Source organism: Onychomys torridus, chromosome 5, assembly GCF_903995425.1.
Source record: "Onychomys torridus chromosome 5, mOncTor1.1, whole genome shotgun sequence".
NCBI classification, from domain to species: domain Eukaryota; kingdom Metazoa; phylum Chordata; class Mammalia; order Rodentia; family Cricetidae; genus Onychomys; species Onychomys torridus.
Genome location: NC_050447.1, coordinates 129,265,384 through 129,272,698, shown reverse-complemented (window position 1 = coordinate 129,272,698; position 7,315 = coordinate 129,265,384).

Here is a 7,315-nt window from a genome sequence, read left to right as displayed (position 1 = left end):
AATACACATGGCTCCACTTGGGCATTATATCTGAAAATACAGTGATATATGAAATGCTGGCTTTGGCCAGCAAATGCACTCTCAAAGCAAGGACTCCAAACTTGCATTTTCTGTGTCCACAGAGAGATCTCTCTGCTCAACACTGAGACTCATAAAAATAAGCATTTTCCCAGGTACCCATGACAGTGCAGAAGTGTCTCTTCTAGCTAGAGATTTCATGATATCTCTCAACATGGAACAATCTTCACATTCACTAGCACATTCAAAGACATCAAATGCTCAGCAAGAATGTTAAATACACATATTTTTTGGAAAGCTGGTATTCAAAGAAAACTCAGTCTACAGTGGCTATTGTGGATAAGGGTCCCTACAGCATTTCTATAGGAGACGGGGACCACTCAGGACAGGACAGAAGGGAGCCTGGAAGAGGCATGTCATTGACAGCCTTACTCTCTGGGCATTCAAACAGGCCTTTGAGTGTCTCTAGACAAGAACTCCCAGGCTCTCAGAAGAGCACAGTACTCGCCATTTAGAATTGATCTTGTGACAGGGATGGGGCTGGAGTCTGGCATAGAAAAATACTCTTTGTTTTTAAATGTCATTTTTAATTTAAAGTAATCCATGCTTATTGTAGATAATAGAGAAAATATAGAATGTTATAAAGAAATCAAAACCATTCTCTTTTTACAACAGAGATAATCATTTGCATGTATATAAATGCATGTGTACACATAAAATTAGAAGCATAATGTATATAATTTTGCAGCCCACAGTTCTCACCTAAAATTACTTAAAAGCATCTTTTAGTGACACTCAGTGTTTGCATTCCATGAACACCCACACAACACTTACTCTGTGCCAGAGACTGTTCTAAGTACCCCAGAAGCATCCATTCCTCGTGGCACGTCCATGGGCTGTTATTATGAGCCTGTCTGCAGCTGGAGACTGTAAGAGACCATGGAGTTGATGGGGGAAATGAACTAATTCTTTCCTGACTCCCAAGGCATGCCCTTGACCACTGTACTGGACATCTCTGTGGACTCAGGGACCTTCCTGCTTATGACTCTGTAGTACTCTAGGGTGGTCTTCTATGACTGGGACAATGCCATATTAAAGATCTTGATGTCCCTTCTTACTGAGGTCCTTCCAGCTCTGTAACTACAAGGTATTAAGTGGGAGCCACCCAGATAAGCAATTCATCATGAACTGTGGGAAGACACTGCCCAGGCACTGTGCTGCAGGCTGTTCTGACCCTGGCCCCCCTGTTCCTTGGGTCTGGGGACTGGCTAACCCCACTTACTGGTGAAGTCCAACACTGAGTTATTAGCCTTCATTCCTCAGTGCTGACATGAGTGCTTGCAACCACCTATCTGGGCACAGAGATTCCTACCAGGCACCTGGACCACGCCAGAGCAAAGGAAAGTCCTGTCTGCCCTTTTGTTTGCTTGGCTATATGGTTTACTCATTCGCTCAGTTGGACACATACTTGTACTGGGGTTATGCTGACAGATTCCAGAGACCGACACTCTGGGATAAACCACTAAGCACATTGGTGGGACTCAGATGAGTTCCTTCCTGCCTTGCCCACTATCCTCTTTTATTATCAGGTGATCCCACACTCAAGGCTCCTGGGAAGACTCTGTGAGAGTCAAGTTCAAGTCAAAGAAGTTAGCCTGCCTATAGCAAGAACTCAGTAGGCCATGGCTGTGGGCTCTGTTTCCTACCCCTTGTCCACTCTTTCTGCTCCCCCTGAGTGCATCTGCTTGCTTCTCCACTGGGATGAATCAGGCAGGGAGTAAGGCATCAACCACCAACTCCAGCCCTGTGATTCGAAGCCCTGAGCTTCCTCTCTAGTTCACAGCTGAGGTGGTTGGTGTGCCCAGTCACCAAACCATGTAGGACAGTGAAGACTCTTCCAGAAGTCCCCAGAATTATCAGCATTCTATTCTTAGGTATCCTAGTTTGCTCTATGTTGCTGTAATAGACAAATAAATAGACACAGTGGCCAAAAATAACTTGGAAATGGTTAATTTGGCTGATATTTCCTGGTCATAGTCCATTATCGAGAGAAGCCAAGGCAGGAACCTGAAGTCGCGAACTGAGGCAGAGAGCATGGAGGATGCTGCTTACTGGCTTGCTACCTTTCTTATCTAGCCCAAGCCCACCTGTCTAGAGATGATACTATAGACCAGACCCTCTACATCAATTAGCAATCAAGAAAATGCCCCTCAGACATGACCACAAGCTAACCGAAGAGGGGCAATCCCTCAGTGGGGGGTCCCGTTTCCCAGGTGTGTCTAGTTGACAGCCAAGATTAGCCACACACTAAGGGAATTGCCTTCTTCCAGCGAGTAAATTGGGGGAGCTGTGTCCAGTCCCTAAGCTAGAGGACCCTGCTTCTGACACTGTTTGTTCCACGCGTCCTGAGGCATGCAGGAAGCTGGCTGTCATCACCACTCAAATTGGCCAGCCTCAGGACACTGGCTCCCCAAGCTCTGAGCAGCATTTCCACCCAACCAGAGGCACAGGGAGCGGCCATCTAAGCACGTGACCAAAGGCAGTGCTGCTTGCAGAGGGTTTGCCTTCCTCATCAGGATTTCCACTCTGCCTGGAGCTAAAAGGGAAGAATGAGCTTCTCAGAGCCCGAGTGGTAATTGCAGGAGACACTAAGCCTAGTGAGGCTAGCCTCTGCCTGAAGCCATCCACCTCCCTCCTAAGAGCAGCTTCCCAAAGCATCCCAGAGTGGCCAGGAGCTGGATGGTGCTGTGGATGGTGGGGAGTATGGCCTCGGGAAACTTGAGGGGCAGGGGCCAGGACAGTAAAACAGCCCCAAGCCACAGTGTGGGCCACCGAGGGCAGTTTTTTTTTTTTTCCTTTCCTTGAAGCCTATTTGACCTAATCAGTAGAGACCCAAGGAAGCTGACTGAAAGCCAGACCCTGCAGGTCCCTCGAGGTTTCTGCAGCTCAGCTGTTCCACTCGGTTATCTATAGCCTCCTGCTGTCAGGCCCAGACAGACAGACAGCAGTGTTTAAGGTTGCACATCTGACCAACAGAAGACTAGTATTCATCTGGGGGCCTGGCTCTTCATCCAGAAAACTGCATGTAAGGGTTGCAAAGCTCAGCAGAGAGTAAATGTACTTTGCAACAAAAATAAATGTTCCATATAATAACTAAATACACCCCAGGACTCAGCAGCTCTAGGGAAAAGAGATGACCACACCATTGCACACAAACTCTCTATGGAACAAGGGCAGAGACAAAGCCCCTTAGAAGCTTGTCTCTTCCTTGGGACTTCAGAAGCCCATACCCCTCCCCTACATTAAAATCCACTGAAGGATGTGGAACATCTGGCTTTCTCCCCTTTGCCTGCTGGTGAGCACATGGTGGGAAATGGTCAATGACACTGAATCTTCTCTACTTCTACAGCATGTAGTATCACAGCTCACTCTATCAAATGCAGCAGAGCAGACTCTCTCCACAGTAGAGGCTCAGGTTACGGACTGTGGGCTCTGGCTGGGTACCTGTGAGGAGATAAAAGATTTTAAGACTGATGCCTGACCTGGACTGGAAGGAAGATCCATGCCTACCATGTGCTAAGTGGCAGGCACTGCACAAGGAAATTGATATTGGCAACATCCCTCCCAGTACATCTACAAGGTGGGCATTGATAACTGTGCTTTGTAAAATGCAAGGACCAAAGCCAAGAAACATTAAAACCCATGAGCAGGGGAGATATTGTATTCAAACTCAGATCTTCGGGCCTTACTTGGGGTCCCAGGAATTTGAAACTGCAATGCCTTTTGGCTGGCCAGGCCCTGACCCAGGTGACAATGGGGACAGAGAGATTGAAGAAGGCAGAAGCCACTGTGACAAGTCTTGCTGAGCAGCTCATGGCTCTAAAGCCCAATAGAAGGGGTCCAGGTAACAATGGGATGGGACCAACTAAACAGAGCTGGCAACCTGAGGACAGAGAAAAATATTCAAATGCTATGTGACCCTGGAGTTCCAGGGGACCCAACATTCCCTCTAGAGGAGCCCCATTGGGTTCCGAGGTATACCCCCCCAAGTGCTACTGGAGTTGTTGGGCCAGAACTGGGTCCTGGCAGCCCTAACAAGCTCATTCAGACACTGGTCTTCAACATGCCAGTGAAAGACACAAAGTAATGTTGAAAAGGAGGGGAAATTTAATCCATGTGGCCACACGAGAGAAAAAGAGCTCACTGCCCTTCTCCCCATCCCCAAGTCTGTCATCTGGGTTCTGACACAAGATTTACATTTAAGTAGAAAGCAAGAAACATTGGGCTGGTGAGATGGCTCAGTAGGCAAAGGCACCTGCGATCAAACCTTTTGATTTGAGTTCGATCCCCAGGACCTACCTGATAGAAGGAGAGACCTAACTATGATGTCCACATGTGAGTTATGGACATACATGTAAATAAATAAGTGTGAGGGGGAAAGCCAAAACAGATATTTGTGACTAAGCAGTTCTAGTCCAGGTGTGATGCTCCCCAACCTCATCCACGCTGTCTCTGCTCTGGTCTCTCCAGCTAAGTGGGCTGACAAGATGTCAGAACTCTGAATTCTTTTTCCAGGAGAAAGCTAGCTCCCACTCTGGTTGGTGCCAGGCTCCCAGCAGAAGATTCCTAAAGACGTTCTAATGGGGTGGTCTGTTGTTTTCAAAGTCCACCAGACAAAGGGAGGAGCATGAGTGTCTCTTTAGGACATTGTTAGATTTCTGCCAGGGCCCTACAGGAGAATCCCACCTCTGGGTCCTCAGACCCAGCATCCCCCAGCCTTGGGAGCTGTGAGCAGCCCACAGAGAATGTGGGAACAGGCCTTGCCCAACCTGGAGCAAGAAGACAGTATTACTCACCTACTTCTCAACAGGTTCTAGTTGGAGTGTTCCAGAACCACCAACGTGGCCTTGAAGCTATGAAAGCCTGGAAGCATCGTTCCTACCTTAGTAGTTTAACCTACTTTCAATCAACCAAGTGCCAAAGACAAGTCCCTGGCATGAGAAGCTATAATGAGGCCGGCATAGGTATCCTTGACAACTCAACACAGCACAGTGATATACTGAGCCCCAAGGAACATGGAGAGACAAATGGATTTTTTTTTTTCCTTTCAGATATGTCATGGCAGGGACAAACAGGAACAGGCTCTTCCCAAGCTCCTTGCCATGTTCTGACTTCCCACAAAGTTTCTGAAGTTTCACAAGTTTCCCAGAAAGGCCCCCATCCTTCCTGGGCAAGTCCTGGAGCACTGCAGCCAGGCTAGGGCTGCATCTTCTCCATCACAGCCCCCTGCACAGGGACAGGCCAAGGTGACACCAAGAAATATTGGCTGAATGAAATGAGCAGAAAGGGAGGATACAGCTCCACCCTCTGCACACCCCTTCCCACCTCCTTCTAACCACATCCCCAGACCTGCTCTCTCACCCACAACAAAAAGCACCTAACTTCTGCCTAGTTCACCTCCCATACCTCTCAACTACCAGGTGTCCTTCCTTCTCTTGTTTAAACCAGGTGACTTAATAGTTTAACTCCTTTCCTCCTCAAACAGCCTGATCAAAAATGGCCTTGGGCAAGTCACCTGCCTTCTGCCTTTGATTTTTACTACTGGCAAGCAGTGGTTCATAGCCATCTGGCCCAAGGTGCTGGGCACTGTGCTGGCAGGTTTTACATGCGCTGTCTCCTCCTCCACAGATCTACTCTTTTCAAACACAAAGTAAGTCATCGAAATGCTACGAAGTCACACAGATAGGTAAAGTAGCACTGGGTTTCAGCCCCCTGCCAAGTGTAGCCAACCCCAACACTCCATCAAAGGGAGCAGAGTCTGGCAAAAGCTGCCATGTGGGCATCTGGAGGCTGAAATCTTTCAGTGTATCCACTGGACAGAGGAGAAGGGAAGGCCAGTTCTGGGATCATGGCTGCTGGGTGACTATGTTCTGTATTCAGCCCTCAGGGTCACTAAGGAAGAGTGGGTAGTTAACACATGACACACGGTGCTCTGCTTGCTCAGCAGCCACTGCAGGATCAGAACCCCCCACACTGTTCTTCAGAGGTGACAAACGGAGATGCTGGTCAGGACAAGGTGGCTGGCCACCCTCCTTCCAGGCTATGAACACCTGAGCATATGTGGTCACTTGAGGGCCTGCATCCAGGAAGTCTGGCTCCACAAATCAGGCAAGAGACCACTCAGATGATGGACATGAGGAGAAGGGACCAGGGTGCACCTGACTGACAACTGCAAAGGCTGAGCCCTTAGGCCAGATGCTGAGCCCCTCTAATACCCTCCCCTCTCTAAGGGACAGGGGACACAATTTTGCTGATAAGCCTTGCTAACCTTTTCCTTTCCCCAGACTTTCCCTTAGCTGCTTAGCCCAGGAGTGAAATCATGCGTCTTTGTGCACAAGTTCAACAACTGTAATTTGCAGGGAGTTAATTACCTTCAGACTTTGATCTGGTGGCATTTCATCTCTATGGTTACCAATCTAGTATAAACAGTTATCACTTGTCTCTTTCTCATAAAATATTCTCAAAAAATACCCCCAGGGCTCCAGTCATGGAAATCAAGTATACAAAATGTTCATAGACTCTTAAATGTTTTATGTGAAATATCTCTAACTGCAAAAATAGAGAAAATTGAGCAACTATTGGCTGTAAATAATAAGTCAAGGATTATGAAAGTTTGCTTTTCAGCCCAACCTTCCAGAGAGTAGGCTCCTATGTGAGGCAAGTGTGGAGGGGATAAGGGGTTGACTGAGTGATGGGCAAGGTGTCCTGAAAGCATGTCTAGCCATAATTATGTTCACACTCAGTGACCAGAGTACAGAGGACTGGTGCTCAAAAGGACCCTTGGGTAGGGGATCACATAGTTGATTGTACCTGCAAGGTGCCACATAAGACTTATACAACTAGAATCAACTCACGTTGCATGAATAAATGATTAATGGTGATGGTAGTTAGCATGTCTAACATGTAGAGTGTGTGCCAGCTGCTGGAATGTACAGTTTACAAGTAATTCTTCATGTGACACTCACAGTATTCTTAGGAGCTAAATGGGCTTAATGCATAATTTGCAAATGAGTGAACTGAGATTCAAAAAGGTCATTGCACCTGAGGGACAGAGCCAGGGCTCACACCCAAGCCCATCTCCATTCAGAGCTCCTGTTCTCTCTGCTCCTCCTCCACTGTCACCACATAGCAACCTCTCATGTGCTGACGTCATGTGTGCTTAGCCAAACTGAGGTTTTCAATGTGAGAGGCAGCTGTTTGCTAACCTACTGAAGGGGGGCTCCCTAGACAAGTGACC